The sequence below is a fragment of the Pelodiscus sinensis genome, chromosome W (genome assembly GCF_052426305.1).
Source record: "Pelodiscus sinensis isolate ZL-2025 chromosome W, ASM5242630v1, whole genome shotgun sequence".
Classification (NCBI taxonomy): domain Eukaryota; kingdom Metazoa; phylum Chordata; order Testudines; family Trionychidae; genus Pelodiscus; species Pelodiscus sinensis.
In genome coordinates this window covers 7202238-7222157 of record NC_143084.1, presented here as the reverse complement: position 1 = coordinate 7222157, position 19920 = coordinate 7202238, and the positions used below count along the sequence as shown (strand labels likewise).

General features: G+C 55.1%; 1 pseudogene across 1 annotated transcript in view; it reads left to right on the top strand.

Moving 5' to 3' along the window:
• The window catches only part of LOC102456402 (guanine nucleotide-binding protein G(z) subunit alpha pseudogene), a 56242-nt pseudogene extending 37229 nt beyond the window's left edge, over positions 1-19013 (top strand). Inside the window, exon 2 of the transcript XR_016348231.1 lies at positions 17232-19013. The product of XR_016348231.1 is annotated as a guanine nucleotide-binding protein G(z) subunit alpha pseudogene (transcript). The remainder of the gene's footprint in view (positions 1-17231) is intronic.
• The last annotated feature ends 907 nt before the right edge of the window (positions 19014-19920 follow it).

Below are 19920 nucleotides of genomic sequence, written 5' to 3'. Positions count from 1 at the left end.
CGTGGACCATCACTCCCTGGTGGACGTCTGGCGAGACCACCACCCGGACGACACCACCACCTTCACCTACGTCCAGGTGGAGGACGATCGGTCGAACCACTCCAGATTGGATCGCATTTACCTCTCCCGTTTCCATCTGGCACGAGCCCACTCCTCCAGCATCTGGCCGGCCCCATTCACGGACCACCATCTTGTGGCCATGAAAGCTTCTCTGAGTTTGGAGAGGCTGGGGCCGGCCTATTGGCACTTTAATAATAGCTTCCTGGAGGACGTGGGCTTCGTGGCGTCCTTCCGGGAGTTCTGGCAGGCCTGGCGGGGGCAGCAGCCCGCCTTTCCCTTGGCGCAGCGATGGTGGGACGTGGGGAAGGTGCGCGCCCAGCTCTTCTGCCGAGACTACTCCCGGGGCGCCAGCCGGCGGAGGGATGCGGCGATAGAGCAGTGGGAATGGGAGGTTTTGAAGCTTGAGAGGCATCTGGCATCTGCCCCCGAGGATCCACTCCTCCGTGAGGCATAGCGGGAGGAGCTCCGGGCCCTGGAAGATCAGAGGGCGCCTTTGTTCGATCTCGCATCCAGCTCCTTCGGGAGATCGATCGCGGCTCCCGCTTCTTCTATGCCCTGGAGAAAAGGGGGGGGCCAAAAAGCACATCACCGGCCTTTTGGCGGAGGACGGCACCCCCCTCACGGATCCGGTGGAGACGCGTGGAAGGGCCAGGGCCTTCTACGCCAGTTTGTTCTCCCCGGATCCGACCGAAGCCTACGCCTGCAGGGTGCTCTGGACCGAGCTCCCGACGGTCAGCGCAGGCGACCGAGACCGGCTGGAGACGCCTCTCACTCTGGCCGAGTTCTTGGAAGCCCTCCGTCTCATGCCCAACAATAAAACTCCGGGCATGGACGGGCTGACCGTGGAGTTCTACCGCGTGTTCTGGGACGTCCTCGGCCCGGACCTCGTCACCGTCTGGGCCGAGTCCTTGGAGAGTGGGGTCCTCCCTCTGTCGTGCAGGCGGGCGGTGCTCGCCTTATTGCCGAAGAAGGGGGACCTCCGCGACCTATGGAACTGGCGTCCCGTCTCGCTCCTCGGCACGGACTACAAGGTCGTAGCAAAAGCCATCTCGCTGCGACTGCGGTCTGTGCTGGCGGACGTGATCCATCCTGACCAGACCTACACCGTCCCAGGCCATAGCATTTTTGATAACCTGTATTTGGTCCGGGATCTCTTGGAGCCCGGGTGTAGGAACGGCTTGTTGTTCGCCCTCCTGTCCCTGAAGGCGTTCGACAAGATGGATCATGGGTATCTCCTGGGCACCGTGCAGGCCTTCGCCTTCGGGACCCGTTTTGTGGGTTTTCTCCGGGTGCTGTACGCCCTCGCGGAGTGTTTGGTCAGGCTCAACTGGACCCTGACGGAGCCGGTCAGCTTCAGGCGGGGGGTACGTCAGGGGTGTCCGCTGTCGGGCCAGCTCTACGCTCTGGCGATCGAGCCCTTTCTCTGTCTCCTCCGTAGGAGGTTGACGGGGTTGGTGCTTCGAGAGCCGGAGCTGCGGCTGGTCCTGTCGGCATACGCCAATGACGTGCTCCTTGTGGTCCAGGACCCAGGCGACCAGGCGCAGGTGGAGGCCTGCCAAGCCGTCTACTCGGCATCCTCCTCTGCCCGGGTCAACTGGGTCAAGAGCTCTGGCCTGGTGGTCGGGGATGGGTGGCGAGCTGGCTCCCTCCCACCCGCGCTTCAGGCCATCAGGTGGAGCGCAGGTCCACTGCTCTATCTAGGCGTTTACTTATCTGCCACGCATCCTTCTCCGCCGGAAAACTGGCAAGGTTTAGAGGCCAGGGTGGGTGAGCGGCTGCGGAGATGGACGGGACTGCTTCGGTGTCTCTCCCTTCGCGGGAGAGCGCTGGTGCTAAATCAGCTGGTCCTGTCCATGCTCTGGCACCGGCTCAACACCCTGCGCCCGGCCCCGGAGGTCCTGGCCAAGCTCCAGAGGGCAGCTTTGGGGTTCTTTTGGCCAGGACTGCACTGGGTCTCTGCAGGGGTCCTGTCCCTCCCCCTGGAGGAACGGGGCCAGGGTCTGGTCTGCATGCGCAGCCAGGTCCGGACCTTCCGCCTCCAGGCCCTGCAGAGACTCCTTTTTAGTGCAGGTAGTCCGGCATGGAGCACCTTGGCGTGGGCCTTCCTCCGCCGCCTCTGAGGGCTCCGCTATGACCGGCAGCTCTTTTTTATCCACCCGAGGGGTCTTCCACGAGACCTCTCAGAGCTGCCGGAATTCTACCAGGACCTCCGCCAGACCTGAAGGCTGTTTTTAGTGACCAGGTCCGTTGTGGCCTCCGAGGGGGCAGACCTCCTCGCAGAGCCCCTGCTCCACAATCCAGCCTTGTGCGTACAGGTGGCGGAGTCTCCCTCGGTGCGCCGGAGGCTGATCCTGGCAGAAACCACCATGGTCGGAGACCTCCTGGACTATGACAGGAGGGATTGGGTGCATCCCCGAGCGCTCGCTTAGCGCATGGAGCTTTCCACCCCCCGAACCCCCCTGCACCTACGCCAGGAGGTGAAGGTGGCCTTGCCACAGCCCGCTCTCGACTTCCTGCAGTGGTCCATGCGAGAGGGTACGCCCCGCCCCTCCCCTCCTGCAAACCCTCCGTCCCTTTTTATCGGGCCCCTCTTTTGTGGGCCCCCCCGGCCTCCCCGTCTTTGGACCCCCAGCCGGCTGCAAAAGCTGCAGCTGGTCTGTTTTCAAACCGCGCCCAGGGAACATCTGTACACGCTCGTGCTCCACACCCTGCATTTCCCCACCCTCGTGTCCCGCCCCGATACCAAGTGGTGGGACTATCTAAGACCTGTAGAGGGTGGGGAACCCCGATGGGCCAGCGTCTATTCTGACCTAATCCCGCGGCCCATCGGGGACATCAGTTGGCGGCTCCTTCACGGAGCCGTGAGCACGGGCGTGTACCTGGCGCAATTCACCCCCATCCCGGAAGCCTACCCCTTCTGCGGCGTGAGGGAGAACCTGGCGCACGCATATCTTGAATGCGCCAGGTTGCAGCCCCTATTCCGGCTCCTCCAGAACCTCCTATTGAGGTTCTGGCTGCACTTTTCCCCTCACCTCTTCATCTATGCACACCCTATCCGTGGCCCCACAAAGTCGCGAGACCTCCTCATCAACCTCCTCCTGGCTCTAGCGAAAGCCGCTATTTACAACACCAGGAGGAGGATGTTGGACGGGGGGGTTCTCTGCGACTGTGGGGCCTATTTCCGTTCCTCCCTAGCTTCACGGATCCGGGCAGAGTTCCTCTGGGCAGTGTCCACGGGCTCAATCAATAGCTTTGAGGAGCAGTGGGCACTGTCTGGGGTTCTCTGCTTGGTGTCCCCATCCGGTTCCCTTGTTTTAAACCTGTGACCTGCACCCCTTCATCCTTTTGTCATGATTTGTCCCCCGTGATTAGTTGGACATGGGTCCAGTTGTCCCTCCCGCAAGGCTGGGGGAGGAGCTTTTAGAATGTGGACGGGCTTTGCCCTCCCACCTTCCCATGATTTCAAATAGGCCCGCCCCGCTACAGAGAAGGAGGAGCAGGGTATGGCTGCTGCTCCTTCTCCTCTCCTGCCTCTTCCCCCTGTTCCTGATGCCTTGCACCAGCTGGAGCTCTCCCTGCCCTACCCAGCCACCACCCGCCTGCTGAGGCCCCCAGCTGCTGGACCTGCTCCCCTGGACACCGCTGTTACCGCTTCTCACCACCACCACCAGCTGCTGCTGTCCCCCTGCTCCAGAGGAAGAGGACCCCACCAGCACCCACCACCCAGAGGCCTTCCCCGGCTGGCTGCCACCCGCCTGCTGCTGCTTCTGCACCACCTGCACCCCGCCGAGGGAGAAAAGAAGAGGACCACCAGTTAGACTGTGGAGGGGGGTTTGTTTATTGGAACTGAGGGTATGTCTACACTACAACGTTAATTCGAACTAACTTAGTTCAAATTAGTTAGTTCGAATTAGCTTAGTTCAAATTAACGCATCCAGACTAAAAAACTAGTTTGAATTAGCGTTTTGCTATTTCGAACTAGCATGTCCACACAGAGTGGACCCTGAACCGGGGTTAAGGATGGCCGGAAGCAGTGCCAGCAGGGCATCAGAGGAGGACTTAGAGCATGGAGCTGCTGCCTCAGGCTAGCCGAGGGCTGTGCTTAAAGGGACCCGACCCCCACCCCGGACAGACAGTTCTCAGGGGTGCCCCGCTTGCACAGCAGTCCTGGCTTGGATTGCCCGGAGTACCCACACTGGGCACATCACAGCACTCGGCCATCATCCCGGCTGCACTTGCCGCAGGCTGCGATCTGGGGAGAGGGGGCAATTGGGGGGCTGCAGGAGAGCTTCCACCCCCAGAAGCCCGCAGAGCCAGCCCAGTCCTCCCCATCGGGAGCTCGTACCCCATTCCTCCCTCACCTCCTTCCACTTACCCCTCCCTAGCCCCCCTTCCTGATGTACAAAATAAAGGACAATTGTGTTCAAAAATAGAATCTCTCTTTACTGAACAAAACTGGGGGAGACTGGGAAAAGGAGATGGGAGAGGGGAAGAGAGAGGGTGGGAGAGGGGAGGGCAACTAAAATGATCAGGGGTTGGGAACAGGTCCCATATGAAGAGAGGCTAAAGAGACTGGGACTTTTTAGCTTAGAAAAGAGGAGATGGAGGGGGGATATGATAGAGGTTTATAAAAGCATGAGTGGGGTGGAGAGGGTGCATTCAGAAAAGTTCTTCATTAGTTCCCATATTAGAAGGACTAGAGGACACCAAAGGAAAGGAATGGGTAGCAGGCTTCAAACTAGTAAGAGAAAGTTGTTGTTCTTCACAAAGCAAAGAGTTAACCTGTGGAACTCCTTGCTGCAGGAGGCTGTGAAGGCTACAACTAGAACAGAGTTTAAAGGGAAGTGAGATCAAGTCATGGAGGTTGGGTCCATGGAGTGGTATTAGCCAGGGGGTAGGAGTGGTGTCCCTGCCCAAAGTTGGTGGAAGGCTGGAGAGGGATGGCACGAGACAAATGGCTTGGTCACTGTCTTCGGTCCATCCCCTCCAGGGTCCCTAGGGTTGGCCGCTGTCGGCAGACAGGCTACTGGGCTAGATGGACCTTTGGTCTGACCCAGTATGGCCATTGTAAGCTCAGGGCTCACGGTTGGGGGGGTGTCTCAGTGGACCACCTTGATTTTCATGCACACCTGCTCCTGGGTGGCCAGGCTGGCAGCTCTCCTGCCCTAGATGGCCACTTTCCTGTGCCTAGTGCGGTGGTCGTGGACGAGGTCCAGGATGTCCGCACTAGACCAGGCGGGTGCCCACCTCTTGCGGTCCAGGGCAAGCTCCCGGGAGCCGCCAGCCTGGTCCCGGGAAGAGGGGGAGGGCTGGGGGGCATCGGGTGGCTGGCTCGAGCCGTGCCAGGTGCAGGGTCTGCTGGCTGGGTGCTGGCAGGCTTGCACCTGGCACGGGCACTGTATCCAGCCCGTGCCCCTTTAAGGGCTCCGGGGCCAGGACAGGGGGCAGACGAGTTTCCCTGGTGTTGGCCAGAGTGGCCACCAGGGAAAGCTGGGGAGGGCTAGCCTCCCACTAGTTCGAATTAAGGGGCTACACAGCCCTTAATTCGAACTAGTAAATTCGAACTAGGCTTAGTCCTCGTGGAATGAGGTTTACCTAGTTCGAACTAAGCGCTCTGCTAGTTCGAATTGAGTTCGAACTAGCAGAGCGCTAGTGTAGCGCCTATCAAAGTTAATTTGAACTAACGTGTGTTAGTTCGAATTAACTTTGTAGTGTAGACATACCCTGAGCTTTTTCACCTGCTCCTGGGGTGGTGGTGAACTGAGTTGCCAAGAGGGGGGGCAGGGGGAGAGGTGCAGAGCCTTCCCCCCAGTCCAGCTCCCCCCCCCCAATACCAGCACCCCTGCAACCTCCTCCACCAACTCCCTTGCACCACCTGGACTCACCCCTTGGCAGGGCAAGCTACTCGCCCCCCTCTTTTCCACCTGGGACTGTTCAGCTACAGCAGCAGGAGAGGACTGAGTCCCCACAAGCGCTCGTGGGTGTGCTCCCCCCACCCCCCTTTGGACTTGTCCTCCCTCCCTCATCAGTGTTTGGCTGGGGGCCCCCTCACCCCTGTTTCTCCCACCTTGCCCCCCACTGCAGTAGCTTGCCTTCCCTGCCCTGTTAACCAGTTCTGTTTCTCCCTCCCTCCCTGAGTTTGCTGCCTGCCCCACCCGAGCTTAGCCTGCTGTAGTGCTTGTCCTGCCTCCCAGAGCACCTGGCCCCTGCCCCGAGCGTTTGTACCCCTCCCCTCCCCTCCCCTCCCCTTTTTATTTAGTCCCCCCTTGACAGCCCCATAGTCCCCATTTGTACCCCAGTGCAGCCGGAGGAGCCGGCCCCGCCCTGCACCCGGCGGGACTGCCCCTTTGCCTAGTCGGAGGAGGTGTCTGGGCCCCCTGGGGCCCGGGAGGGCTCCAGCCCTAACACCGCTGGCCCCTCTGGAAGTCCAGCCCCCACAGCCGCCCCTCCTCCAACCGACGGCTTTGCTCGGGAACTGGAGGCACCCCCTCCAACATGCCTGGGCGAGCAGGCGGGCCCCGCCTCCGTTCCGTCTGTCCCTGCAGGACCTGAGGAGGAGAGGGTGGCGCCATTGCTGCCGGGCAAGGGGGAGAGCCCCCCCCAAGGGGGAGGTTTCCCCACCCCCCTCTTTCCCTCCCTTGCCTCCCCGTCACCCTGGAAAACCATCTGCGCCCCCTGGCCATGCCCCTGCTGACCAACCCTCCACCTCCACCTCCACCTCCACCTCCACCTCAGATGGTTGGACGCTCATTCGGGGGAATCGCAGAGCCCGTGGTCTGCGCGCTCAATCTCCCTCCTCTGACAAGGAGAGTGGGAAAGCCCCCCTCCGAAAAATCCCGAGGTGGGCCAGAACTGCCGGGAATGCCCCCGGCGAGCGTCAGCAGGAGGCACCAGCCGAGGAAGCCGTGGAGGCCTCAGGTGGTGCTCCCCCAGCCCCGGTTCCAGCTGAGCCTTCCGTTGCCACCACCGAGGTAATTGTTGCCTCCAAGGCCAGTGGGGAAGGCTCTGGGGCCGAGGGGATGGAGTTTAGCTCCATTTTTGAGGAGACTGAGGCCCTGGGTCTGACCCCACTCACCCAGGGGGAGGACAACCCTCCTCCAGCGGGTCTCGGTCTGGGGGGTAACTCTGCTGCGCTGCCCCCTCCTCTCCTCACCCCCATGCCCCTTATGCTCAGGGCGCCCCTAGAGTTGCCCATCGGCCCGGCTGACTCGGACGCTGGAACTGAAGCCCCCGAGCCCTCAGGGGCGATGGCTCATGCCAAGCGGCCAGGTTCCAAGCTTGGGGGCGCCCCCTCTTCTGTAAATGAGGCTGGGAGGCCATCTTCACTTCCTGTCAGGGGCCCAGCAAAGTACACCCCTCTGGACGAAGCCGTGGTTGTAGCTTCTGCTTCTCCACCTGAGCCTGGCATCGGCGCAGGCCCCCTTCTCGCTCCTGCCCCCTCAGTCCCCATTTGGGAGGCGCCGCAGCCTGGTGGCACAGACTCAGGAGATCTTACCCCTGACCCTGCTCAAAGTGCTGGTTCCCTTCCCTGTCCCGATCCTCCCCTCATCCCTGTTCGTGCCCTTGGTCCCGACCCTGCCCTCTATGAAGCTACTTCCAGCACAGAGTCCCTCCCCGTTCCTGACCCCTCTCCCACTGGTATCGTTATCCCCCCTCCGTTTCCGACCCACCGCCCGGCCCTGAGCCCACCCCCTCTTCTGCCCCTATCACGATATCCACTCCTCCGTCACCCTCCTCCCATCCAACCCCCACTCCTGCCCCTACAGTGATGCCTGTTCCCCCTCCCCCTCCAATGTCCCCACATCCCATTGTCATTGCCACCCCCACGGCTGCCGTCTCATTCCTGCTAGCTGTGGGCGGCCCTCAGGGGGTGGTATTTGTATCCCTGGTCCCCAATCCATTAGGGGCTGCCATGTTCCCTCTGCCGCCCCCTCCCTCGCCAGGGTTGGGGACGGGCAGCACGGCACCATCGTTCTTAGCACCGTGCTGGGGATCGGATACCTGTTTCCTATCTCCGTGGCTCACAAGGCTTATCATGGGGCCCAGACAGAGGAAAATTCCGGCACTCCCTCAGCGCTTGGGGCCAAGCTCTGACAATTCCTCGCGGCTACACGCAGGGCTAAGGGGAAGGTGGTGCTGGCCCTTCAGCGCTGGGGGGTTTTCCATTCCATCTTGGAGGCCACAAGGGCCCTTTTTCAGGAGGGGAGACGAACCAAGAGGCAGGACATCGCAGCCTACCGGCGGGCCCGCAATTTCTGTGACGCTCTCCTCACCTTTGGGTCGGGGAGCGGCCTTTTGCGGGGCCTGCAGAAGGCCAACAATCACCCTGCCCGTGAAGCTCCACCCCAGCCCTCATCATGAAGTGCACCATCTTTGCGACATTAAATGCCTGGGGCTGTAGGGCGGGTCTCCGCAGGAGCCAGGTGCTCTCCTTACTTCGGGAGGGTGGTCACCCTGTTCTCCTCGAGGTGCTGGGGATTACTGAGGTTGTCCCGGGCTGCCTGCTGCACGTCCGGGCCCACGTGGAGCGGCTGACGTTAAACTTGGTCAACGTCTATGCCCTGAACGTGGGTCCAGACCGGGTCACCTTTTATCAGTGGGCAGCCACTTTCCTCGGCACCCTGTATCCTCACGAATACTTGGTCCTGGGCGGGGATTTCAATATCACCCTTGAGAACTGGGACCGTGCAGGAGTCGAGAACTGGCAGGCCGCAGCAGGCATCCTCAGGGAGATCGTGGACCATCACTCCCTGGTGGAGGTCTGGCGAGACCACCACCCGGACGACACCACCACCTTCACCTATGATGGTGGGGGATGATCGGGTGGGGGATGATCGGTCGAGCCAATCCCGGTTGGATCGCGTTTACTAATCCCGTTTCCAACTGCCACAAGCCCACTCCTCCAGCCTCCGGCCGGCCCCATTCATGGACCATTATTTGGTGGCCGTGAAAGCCTCTCTCAGGGTATGTCTACACTGCATCCCTAGTTCGAACTAGGGATGCAGTGTAGACATACCCTCAGTTTGGAGAGGCTGGGGCCGGCCTCTTGGAACTTCAACAATAGCTTGTTGGAGGATGTGGGATTCGTGGCATCCTTCCGGGAGTTCTGGCAGGCCTGGTGGAGGCGGTGGCCCACTTTTCCCTCGGTGTGGCGATGGTGGGACATGGGGAAGGTGCGCTCCCGGCTCTTCTGCAGCGACTACTCCCGGGGTACCAGCCGGCGGAGGGATGCGGTGGTAGAACAGCTGGAACGGGAGGTCTTGAAGCTTAAGAGGCGCCTGGCATCCGCCCCCGAGGATCCACCCCTCCGCGAGGCATACCGGGAAAAGCGGGAGGAACTCCGGGTCCTGGAAGATCACAGGGCCCGGGGTGCTTTCGTTCGATCTCGCATCCAGTTCCTTTGGGAGCTGGATCGAGGTTCCCGCTTCTTCTATGCCCTGGAGAAAAAGAGGAGAGCTAAAAAGCACGTCATCTGCCTTTTGGCGGAGGACGGCACCCCCCTCACGGATCCGGCGGAGATGCGTGGAAGGGCCAGGGCCTTTTACACCAGTTTGCTCTCCCCAGATCCGACCGAAGCCGACGCCTGCAGGGCGCTCTGGACTGAGCTCCCGACGGTCAGCGCGGGCGACCGGGACCGGCTGGAGATGCCTCTCACTCTGGCCGAGTTCTCGGAAGCCCTCCGTCTCATGCCCAACAATAAAACTCCGGGCATGGACGGGCTGACCGTGGAGTTCTACCGTGTATTCTGGGATGTCCTCGGCCCAGAGCTCATCACCATCTGGGCCGAGTCCTTGGAGAGCGGGGTCCTCCCTCTGTCGTTCAGGTGAGCCATGCTCGCCTTGGTACTGAAGAGGGGGGACCTCCGCGACCTTTGGAATTGGTGTCCCGTCTCGCTCCTCAGCACAGACTACAAGGTTGTAGTGAAAGCCATCTTGCTGCGACTGCGGTCCGTGCTGGCGGACGTGATCCATCCTGACCAGACCTACACCGTCCCGGGCCGTAGCATCTTTGATAATCTGTACTTGGTCTGGGATCTCTTAGAGCTCGGGTGTAGGGACGGCTTGTCGTTTGCCCTCCTGTCCCTGGACCAGGAGAAGTCGTGCGACAGGATGGACCACGGGTATCTCCTGGGCACTCTGCAGGCCTCCGGCTTCAGGCCCCATTTTGTGGGTTTTCTCTGGGTGTTGTACGTCCTCGCGGAGTGTTTGGTCAGGCTCAACTGGACCCTGACCGAGCTGGACAGCTTCATGTGAGGGGGTACGTCAGGGGCGTCCGCTGTCGGACCAGCTGTACGCTCTCGCTATCGAGCCCTTTCTCTGTCTCCTCCGTAGGAGGTTGAAGGGGCTTGGGGTTTTATGCAGCGGGGGAGACGGGGCTTGTGCGGAGGGGAAGGGGAAGAAAGGGGAAGGCACCAAGAGACAAATAGCAGGGGGCCAAGTGCAGACAATGAGGGAAAGGGCAGGAGGGGAGGTATCAGTGGGAGGGGGGGCAGGATGATGCTGGGAGAGGAGAGGAGAGGGGAAGGGCATTGGGGACTAGAGGGGGAGGGGGAGGTGCTGGGAGAAGGCTTGAAAGAAGGGGTGGGCATGAGAAAGGTGGGGATGGAGCAAGTCATGTGTGAGGGCACAGAGGGGCAGGAGCGGAACGGGGCAGAGTGTGGTGAGGGGGTGGGCATCAGGGAAAAAGAGGGCAAAGGGGGCAGGGGCAGTAAGGGAAGGGGGAGGCACCAGGAGGGTGCAGGGCTAAGGGAAGGTGCAGGTGCCAGGGGATTCTGGGGTGAAGCAGAAGGGCAGACACCTGCAGGGGAGGGACCAGCACCAGAGGAGAGAGGCAGAGCAGGTGTGTAGAGGGAGGTGTTAGAGGAGGGGTAGCTCACATGATCAGAGTGGGGCTACTGGAGGAGTGGGCACAGGGGGGAGAGAAGGGCTGGCGGAGGGGGGCAGGTCGCAGGCGGGCCGAGGGCAGTGAGAAGGGCAGGAGTCAGGACAGCAGAGGAGGGTAAGGAGTTGGGGGGCAGCAGGCACCAAGGGAGATGATGGAGCAAGGAGAGGAGACAAGGCAGCAGAGAGAAAAGGGAAAGGTTTATAAAATATTTATTAATAACTTGGCATGCTGCCCATGGCCAGTTTGTTTGCGCCCCGCGGTGCAGTTTGGGTTTATGTGGGGATCAACACATGGCCGGCGAGTGGGAGCCAAAACTAAAAAGTAATCAGTGTAATGATCTTCTGTTGATACGTGTTTTAGTAGCTAAATTCTTGGACTGTCATTGCTCATGAAAAGTGCTGTCACATGGGTAGAAATCGGGGAAATGTTGCATTTTATTAATATCAGCAGAACTGACTTAAATGGGGCCTGTGTGTTGTGTAGTTTTGCCTTAATCTTTGTATTCATGCCTGTCAGTGTGAGAGAAGCTATTTGTATAGATTTGCTTGCATATGCAACCACACTTAAGTTGAGGCCTCAGCATGTTCTGTAAGTATCAGTGTGGCCCCTGGGGCTTCCAAAGTTGAGTTGCCCTCGCTCATCCCTGACAGGTGTCTGTCTAACCTGGTCTTAAATATCTGCAATTTAAGCCCATTGCTTCTCATCCTAACCTCAGAGGCCAAGCAGAACAATTTTTCTTCCTCCTCCTTATGATACTCTTTTAGATACTTGAAAGCTGCTCTCATGTCCCTTTTCGGTCTTTTCTTTTCCAAGGTAAACAAGGCCAATTTCTTCAGCCTTCCCTCATACCTCATGTTCTCTAGACCTTTCATCATTTGTGTTGATCTTCTCTGGACTTTCTCCAGTTTCTCCACGTTTCCTGAAATGTGGCGCCCAGAACTGGACATGATACTCCAGCTGGGGCCTAATGTAGATGGCTCATTCCCTGCCTAGGGGACGTGAGACTGGGCGGGTTAATTTCCAATCCTCCTGTTTATTCTTTTCCTAAGCCAGGAGGGCACAGTAGTTCTGATCGGGGCTCTGCAGGAAGGCAGCCTGCCCTGCCCCCTGCCTGAAACCTTGTGCAGGTGTTAAACAGCTGTCCAGCCCACCCCAGAGGTGACTGCATTTCAGCGTGCCTGAAGCAACACAGCACCAGCAATGGACAGGAGAATGGCTCCCGGGCATGGCTTGCTCATGACTGCTTCAGTCCAGTTGATGGGCCTCAGCCTCTTTTCTTCCCCTCCCCCGCTTTGCAATGGGGCTGTAGACTCTGGGGGAGAGGGGTGGGGGCAGGCAGAGGTGTCTCCCTGCAGCAGATGTAGACACGTCTCTGTATTAATCACTCTCTCATTGAAGCTTTTAGCTTTGTAGTGAGTCCTTGTACATAGAAACTTTGTATTACATCTTGGTAGAATAGTCCCTAGGACAGAGGCAGAGACTGTCCCTGTGGGGTGAACGAGGTGGGAATGGATAAGGCGGAAGGTGACACCTCTGGGCAGTTGCAAAGGTTGGAGAGGGGATGGAAGCCAGGCCCAAGATCAATGAGCCCTGGGAAGTGGGCCCATTGAAAGGAGACTGGATCTGTGGATGCCTTGGGGGTCTGCAGCAAGGGCCTGCTTTGGGAAGCCCCCTCTTTGGAGGTGAATGTGGAGCATTGAGACACCACCCAGAAGCAGGCGCCATAGGCACTAACTGCAGAGTCATGGGACAGCTCTCACAGATCTTGCACATGCATAAGATGATAGATCTGGGGCGGGTGGGGGGGGGGCAGTGGCGTAGTGAGGGGGCCAGAGGGGTCAGTTGCCCTTGGGAGAAAAATAATATAAAATTTAGTTAAAAATAGATGTCACACGTTTTTAAAAGGAATACCGTATCTCCTGCCTTTTGTCTCTTTAGGCCCCCAGTTAAAATTTTCAAAGGCACTTGACTAAAGTAATTTTTGAAAATTGGATTTGGAAATCTAAGCTCAGATTTTCAAAGGTAATTAAGCTCCTAAAGAGACAGTTGCCAACTCGGCTCTTCAAAGATATCTATCTGATCTTTACACCCCTTTGAAAATCTGGTCATAAGTGTCCCAGTCAGTTCTGAACGTGACATGTAGGAGCCCAGTCCTAATTCCTTCAGCCTTTTTTTTGTTTTTAAATTTGAACATTTACCTACACTAATTCCCCTCCTTTCTCTTTCACTATCCAATAAATGCATGGATCAAAATTATAGGTGCTTTGTGAATATGCTGACTTGAGTGTGGAAAGAGTTCATATTGTCGTGTATGATTTCTGGTAACCCATCTCAAATATGAAAAACTAGGTTGATAACTGTTCATATCAGGAGCTGTTGAATTCAGTTCACCATTTGCAGTATCTCATTAGGATGTTTAGTGGAGAAGATTTTTTTTTTATTTATACTGTGGGCAAAGCATGGGCTCACAAGAATTCCTCCATTGTTTTACCATGAATCTCAAAACATTTGGGCTGTGTCTAGACTGGCCAGTTTTTCTGGAAAATCAACCGCTTTTCCGGAAAAACTTGCCAGCTGTCTACACTGGCCACTTGAATTTCCGCAAAAGCACTGACTTCCTACTGTAAGAAATCAGTGCTTCTTGTGGAAATACTATGCTGCTCCCGTTCGGGCAAAAGTCCCTTTTGCGCAAAAGGACCAGTGTAGACAGCTCAGATTTGTTTTCTGCAAAAAAAAGCCCTGATCGCGAAAATGACGATTGGTGCTTTTTTACGGAAAAGCGCGTCTAGATTGGCAGGGATGCTTTTCCGCAAAAAGTGCATTTGCAGAAAAGCATCCGTGCCAATCTAGATGCTCTTTTCCGCAAATGCTTTTAACGTAAAAACTTTTCTGTTAAAAGCATTTCTGGAAAATCATGCCAGTCTAGACACAGCCTGAGGGTTTTTCTGTGGCTCACCCATTAGACTGGGTATTACAGTAAAAAATGAACCCCTTCCAGGGTAGCACACACTCACCAGAGTTGGAGTTCCCTGTAAGCTGGGAGCTTGTGCAGCCTCTCAGGAGAGATTCAAATTCCACCCAGATGATTAGCAGAGCACCCACAACTAGGTTTTGTTTCTACTGGTGGCACACATTTGCATATGCCTCGGTGCACATAAGTTTTATTCCACACATGTATGGAAAAGATAAGAGGGAACATTGGTTGTCAACACTGATTCTAGGCCCTTTAAATTCAGTCCTGCACTCAGGCTTCTAAACAAGCCTTCTCCAAGCTTAGGCCACTTCATCAGTGGCTGGTGGGGAAACCCAGGCCTCCCCACTGTAGTAGTTCAGGACAGTGATACAGTAAATTGAGGATTCACTGGTGTGGCCTCCTAACAGGTCTCCTGCTCCATCAGTGATGATAAACATTCAGCTGTGTGCGTTTTCATATGCTCCCTCAGTATATCCTGCCAGCTCTGCGCAGGTAACTAGCATCATAGACTTCACGAGAACCCCCCCCAAAGACCACAGACTCAGATGAGATACGAAGGCACCTGAGACACGTTTATTGTTGAACAAAGTACATTAATAGTTGTCAGTAGCCAGATGGCCTCCGAGCCCCTACGTATTTGTACCTGGGACAATGGACTCAGCTCAATCAATAGTATGGATTCCACTATCACCCCCTAGGCCAGCCAAAGAATTAAGTTGAGGTACCCCAATATTTATAGACAGAAATGAACAATCTATGATACACACTGTACATATTATCTCGCACATTAATGACATGTTTTGTATGCCCCCTTGTACTTTCCTCCAAAGCATTCCCCACCCATTGTTATGCTTTCACTCTTGTTGTTTCAAACTATTTTATCATGTACTCAGCTGGGTGTCCCTATACTGTCCTGGTGGCATGTATTTACATACTTCATGTGCTTCTATTCATGCTAGCAGTTCTAGTGCTGAAAGACACTGACTTGCAGGCAAACATTTGCTTTTGACACAGCCTGTCTATTACTCATAGTATAACTCTTGCTTACTTTGGTTCAAGCACCAGGCCTATGCTTAGGGCTCTTTCTTTCTCCTACACCGACCTGTGAGAAGTTCCTGCCCCTATTTCCTTGTATTAGTACCATACACCCATGCTTGGGCTGTGTCCCACATATTTATTGTTCACAACTCCAGTCTCACTCGGCTTTCCCTGAGGCTCTAGCACCTCTCAGAGTACTCCTCGCCTTCCCCACACAGGGTGGGGAGTAGGGGGACCCAGGCCCTCCCTCACCTCCGGGTCCCAGCCCAGGGCCCTAGGGAGGGGGAGATCTCTCTCGCCACCTCCTGTGGTCAGTGGGGACGTTGCCTGCAACACACTGACCCACGGGCTTTAACACCCTGCCTTGGGCTTCTTCCTACTCACTTCATCTCACTCTGGGCTAAACGTCACAGCACAATCGCATCCCCCCCAGACTCACTTCCCCGGAGGCGTTCAGCCCCCTGGAACCCGGGCACTCCCCAAGCTCCCTCCTGGGAGGTTGGCCCATTTTAAATCCCGTGCCCTCGGGGTTGCCCCACCCCCAAGGCACTTCCCCGCCGGAACCTGTGCCCCCACCCTCTGCCACGATAGGCGGGTTCCCCCCATGGGTACCTGCGGGCGCTAATGCGCCTGCATCTGGCCATGGCGCCATTCCCCTGCTGGCTTCTTCCCCAGACGCCAGAGTGCGCATCCTGGTCCCACTGCCGCCGGAGCTTCTCAGGGAAGTCGGCGTTCCCAGGCACTTACTGCCCAGGGGGGCCGGCGGTTCGGGGGTGAGGAGCCCACCGGCTCCATCACACCACCACTTCAGTTTCCAACCTAGAGAGCTTATAAAGACCAGCCACATACTGTTCCCTTCATTTTGTTGCAGCGATTTCCCTGGGCCTTTTCCCATCTGTCCCCTTTATCTTCACCTCTTACGTTAGGGTTAAAGTTATCACAGCCTCACTCTTTCCCAGTTTGAGCAAATGTAGCCAGTCAAGCTCTCCTGTGGCCAAAGAGGAGCACCCTGCCTTGCACCTCTCATTCTAGCCAGAAACTGACCTGCTAAGCCCCTTTAGTGCCTTCTATCAGAGCCCAGGAGACTCAGATAACCTCTCTAAACAGACCTGGAGGGTCCACCTTTGCATCGCTTTCCCTGAGGCAGGACCATGAGGCTGATACACTGGAACAGGGCAGGACTCACTTGAGAATTAGCTCTTCTGTGCTGTAGTGCCCCCTTCTGGCTGGTGTCTCGCCTGCTGTTACTTGTTAATGGCTCCAGCACCTTGCGTTAGGACCCACGTCCCTCCCAGACCATGGCATCCTCCCCTCTGGGTACTGCCCTGCTGCAGTGCCTCCACATTCTGGGATCCTCCCCCTCAGGGAACCCTGAACCCCCTATACCCACCTTACCTCAGTGACCCACTGCTAGTCATCATCTAGCCCCTGCCACAGGGGCAAACTGCAGTCTGTAATGGCCACTCATCATTGGGGAATGGGTGTAGATGGGCTCCCTGCAGCCCTGGTAGCCTCAGGCCTCACTTCAGGCCCTGCTGCCTGGAAGCTTGCCTGGAGCAACAGTAAGTCTTTACCTCTTCAGGAGCCTTTATTTATACATCCCCAGCTGGGCCCTAATTGGCTAATATCTGCCACAGCTGCTTACTCCACCACTCCAGCCCTCTCCCAGGGCTGGGTTTTAACCCTTAAAGGGCCAGTGTGGGGCAGACACCACATCACATACACCTTGTAATAATTTCCTGTGCAGATCAGTAATTGTGCCTCTTCCGATAAACACTTTCACAAAACCCTCATGCAAACCTAATCCCCACCTTTCATTTCATCATTTATTTACAAAAATGTTCAATGCAAACAAAAGAATCGGGTACACACAATCAAGAGTTAGAGCAATATAAATGCAAGGAGGGGGAAAGTGGCTGTGAATCTCTCTCATGTACTCTTGCTTCAGGAACAGGGCCGTGCAGGAAAAGGCTCTTGCTGAGAGAGAATTGGAAGAGAGCTCAGAACTGTTTTCGCCTGGATTTGGGTAATAAAAACACAGAAGGCTGGAGAGAAAAAGGGATTTGATTTACTATTGTTCAGGGTACACATTTTCTGAAGTCTCCAGACTCAAGCTGGCCCTAAAATTCTGCAGTATTTCAAGATTTTTATTGCTTGTCTTTACTCATTTTCTGTCAGGGTTGTAATACAATGTGCAGAGAAAATGTGTATGTTCTGCAGAAGGGAAACTAAGTCTCCCAATTCTATTCATTTCTTTTCTCTCATTGTTTGACAGGTGGAGAGCACAGATTCATGGATCTGAACTGGATCAGCCTACAGAAGTGGGGGGAGAAACAAAACAAATACAACAAATCCATACCAGACCTTCAGCTGTAATTAGCAGCATCACCATAGCAACCAGAAAATACAATTAAAAGAAAACTTGGACTAAAGAAGAGCATATGAAGGTGCAGCTCCTTACCTTTGGACAGAAAAGAGCAAAATAATTAAGCAGAAGATAAATGAATATTTGACTGATCCAGCCACACTCTGGAATAGGGAAATGTCCTTTCATTAACAGGAATGTGCCACTGTTTATTCACAAGAAAGGGGAGTGCCATGGGCTCTACTGAGGAGACTATCTGTCTGTGGTTGAATTTTTACATTTGTTTGCACCCCTGCTGGGACTAAACTAGTTGGTCGAGGCCTATTGGTCCATCAGGTATTGGATAGTGATCCCCCCCACCCCCTGCCCCGCACAGGGTGCACCTGGCACAAGAATTGAAAGATATTGCAGCTCTTTCTCAGAATCTTCAGTTCTCCTCTTCTGCTACTGTCTGCTATACCATGGGATGTAGGCAAAGCTCTGAGGAGAAAGAGGCAGCGCGGCGGTCCCGCAGGATTGATCGCCACCTGCGCTCTGAGAGTCAGCGACAACGACGTGAGATCAAGCTCCTACTCCTGGGTACAAGTAACTCTGGCAAGAGTACTATTGTCAAGCAAATGAAAATCATTCACAGTGGTGGCTTTAACTTGGAGGCTTGCAAAGAATACAAGCCCCTGATTATTTATAATGCCATTGACTCCCTCACACGCATCATTCGTGCGCTAGCCACCCTTAAGATAGAGTTCTACAATCCTGACAGGGCCTATGATGCCGTGCAGCTTTTTGCCCTGACAGGCCCAGCTGAAAGCAAAGGAGAGATTACACCTGAGCTTCTAGGAGTCATGAAGCGGCTCTGGGCAGACCCCGGTGTGCAGGACTGCTTTCGCCGATCCAATGAGTACCACCTAGAGGATAACGCGGCATACTATTTAAATGACCTAGAAAGGATTGCGGCACTGGACTACATCCCTACAGTGGAAGATATTCTGCGTTCTCGGGACATGACCACAGGGATTGTGGAAAATAAATTTACTTTCAAAGAGCTGACTTTCAAAATGGTGGATGTGGGTGGACAGAGGTCTGAGCGCAAAAAATGGATCCACTGCTTTGAGGGGGTTACAGCAATAATTTTCTGCGTGGAGCTGAGTGGATATGACTTGAAGCTGTATGAGGATAACCAAACGGTGAGTGCTTCTGGGTATTTGTAGTTCAGTAGTGCCTGGGGACCAAGCCCCACTGTGTTACACAAGTTACAAATAGACACCTGCTCAAAATAGCACACATGGACCTAGTAGTATTTTTTCTGCATTATTAAGGTGCATGTAGCCTTTCTCCAATGGCTTTGTTTCTTCAGTACTATCAATAGAAGATGATAGGACTTCCTCATGTGGCACGAGTGGAAAATGTGTTTGTGTCTAAGGCAGAAGCTTCAGACCCACTGGTCTAAGAGTTTTACTCCAAAAGTTATTAAAAACCTGAAAGAGGTCTTTGGGGGGTTATGGTTCCCTCTCATAAAGGTCCAGCGTCAACTAGAAAAATCACATTTCCATTGGGAAATTCTGTATCTACTACAGTGACAAATAACACTTAACTTTTCCTTTATAGTAATTTTAATAAAATAATTTTATTCATTTCAGTCTATTTTATGCATTTGACAGCAGTTTGTGTACAGTCAGTTTTGATTTCCCTGTAGCCTCAGTTTTGTTCTTGCTTACAAAGATCAGCATGAGCAGGAGCAGAAAAAGCCTTAAAAATGTTTAAAAGTAATGTTTTATAAGACGGCATAATTTTAAGGGTTCCCCTTGTAATGCTAATACTATAATCTTCCATTTGCTTAGCACACAGATTCTGTAACTATGGAAATAGTTGTATCAGTTAGTGTGTGTAAGTATGTGTTTGCTATCACTTTCAGACTGTTTAACTTGACCTTTATAGGTACTATTTGGACTTTTTATATGTTTCTTCTATTGTAGCCCCATAAATGGACATGATGCTTCAGAAACAATCAAACGTGTTGATAGGAATATGTAAGGATTCCTATAGCTACCTACTTGCCTATATTCCACTTCAAAAACAGCTGACCATCAGAAGGAACTAAAATCAACCCCCAGAAAATCACTGTCTGGAGACAACTAACTTACTGTTTACCTAAAGGTGCACCACTTACCTATCATACCCTTCAGGTATTGTGAAGGGGTCCCTCATAAGGAGTCCACTCCCCTTCACCTTCTCCACCCCTGATCCCACATCGTGACCCCAGCAGTGGGGTTTACTTGTATCCTTGGCAGTGCACAACCCCCGAGCAGGGTGTGAGGGGGACCTGAGCCCTCCCTCTCTCCAGGTCCCATCCCAGGGCCCTAAGGTGGGGGTGTCTCCTCCCCCACCTGACTGTCGAGGCTAACCGCCAAAACTCGCCAGCCCACAGGCAAGACTCCTTCTACCCGCCCTGGGCCACTTCCTTACCCCCCACTCTCTGGTCCTCCCTCAAGCCTCTCTCTCTTGGCCCAGTGACCCCTCACCTGTCTCCATTCCAGTCGCTCCCCCGTACCGAGTTGGCCCTTCCCATTTTATAGGCCACCAGCTTCCACCCTGGTCCGCC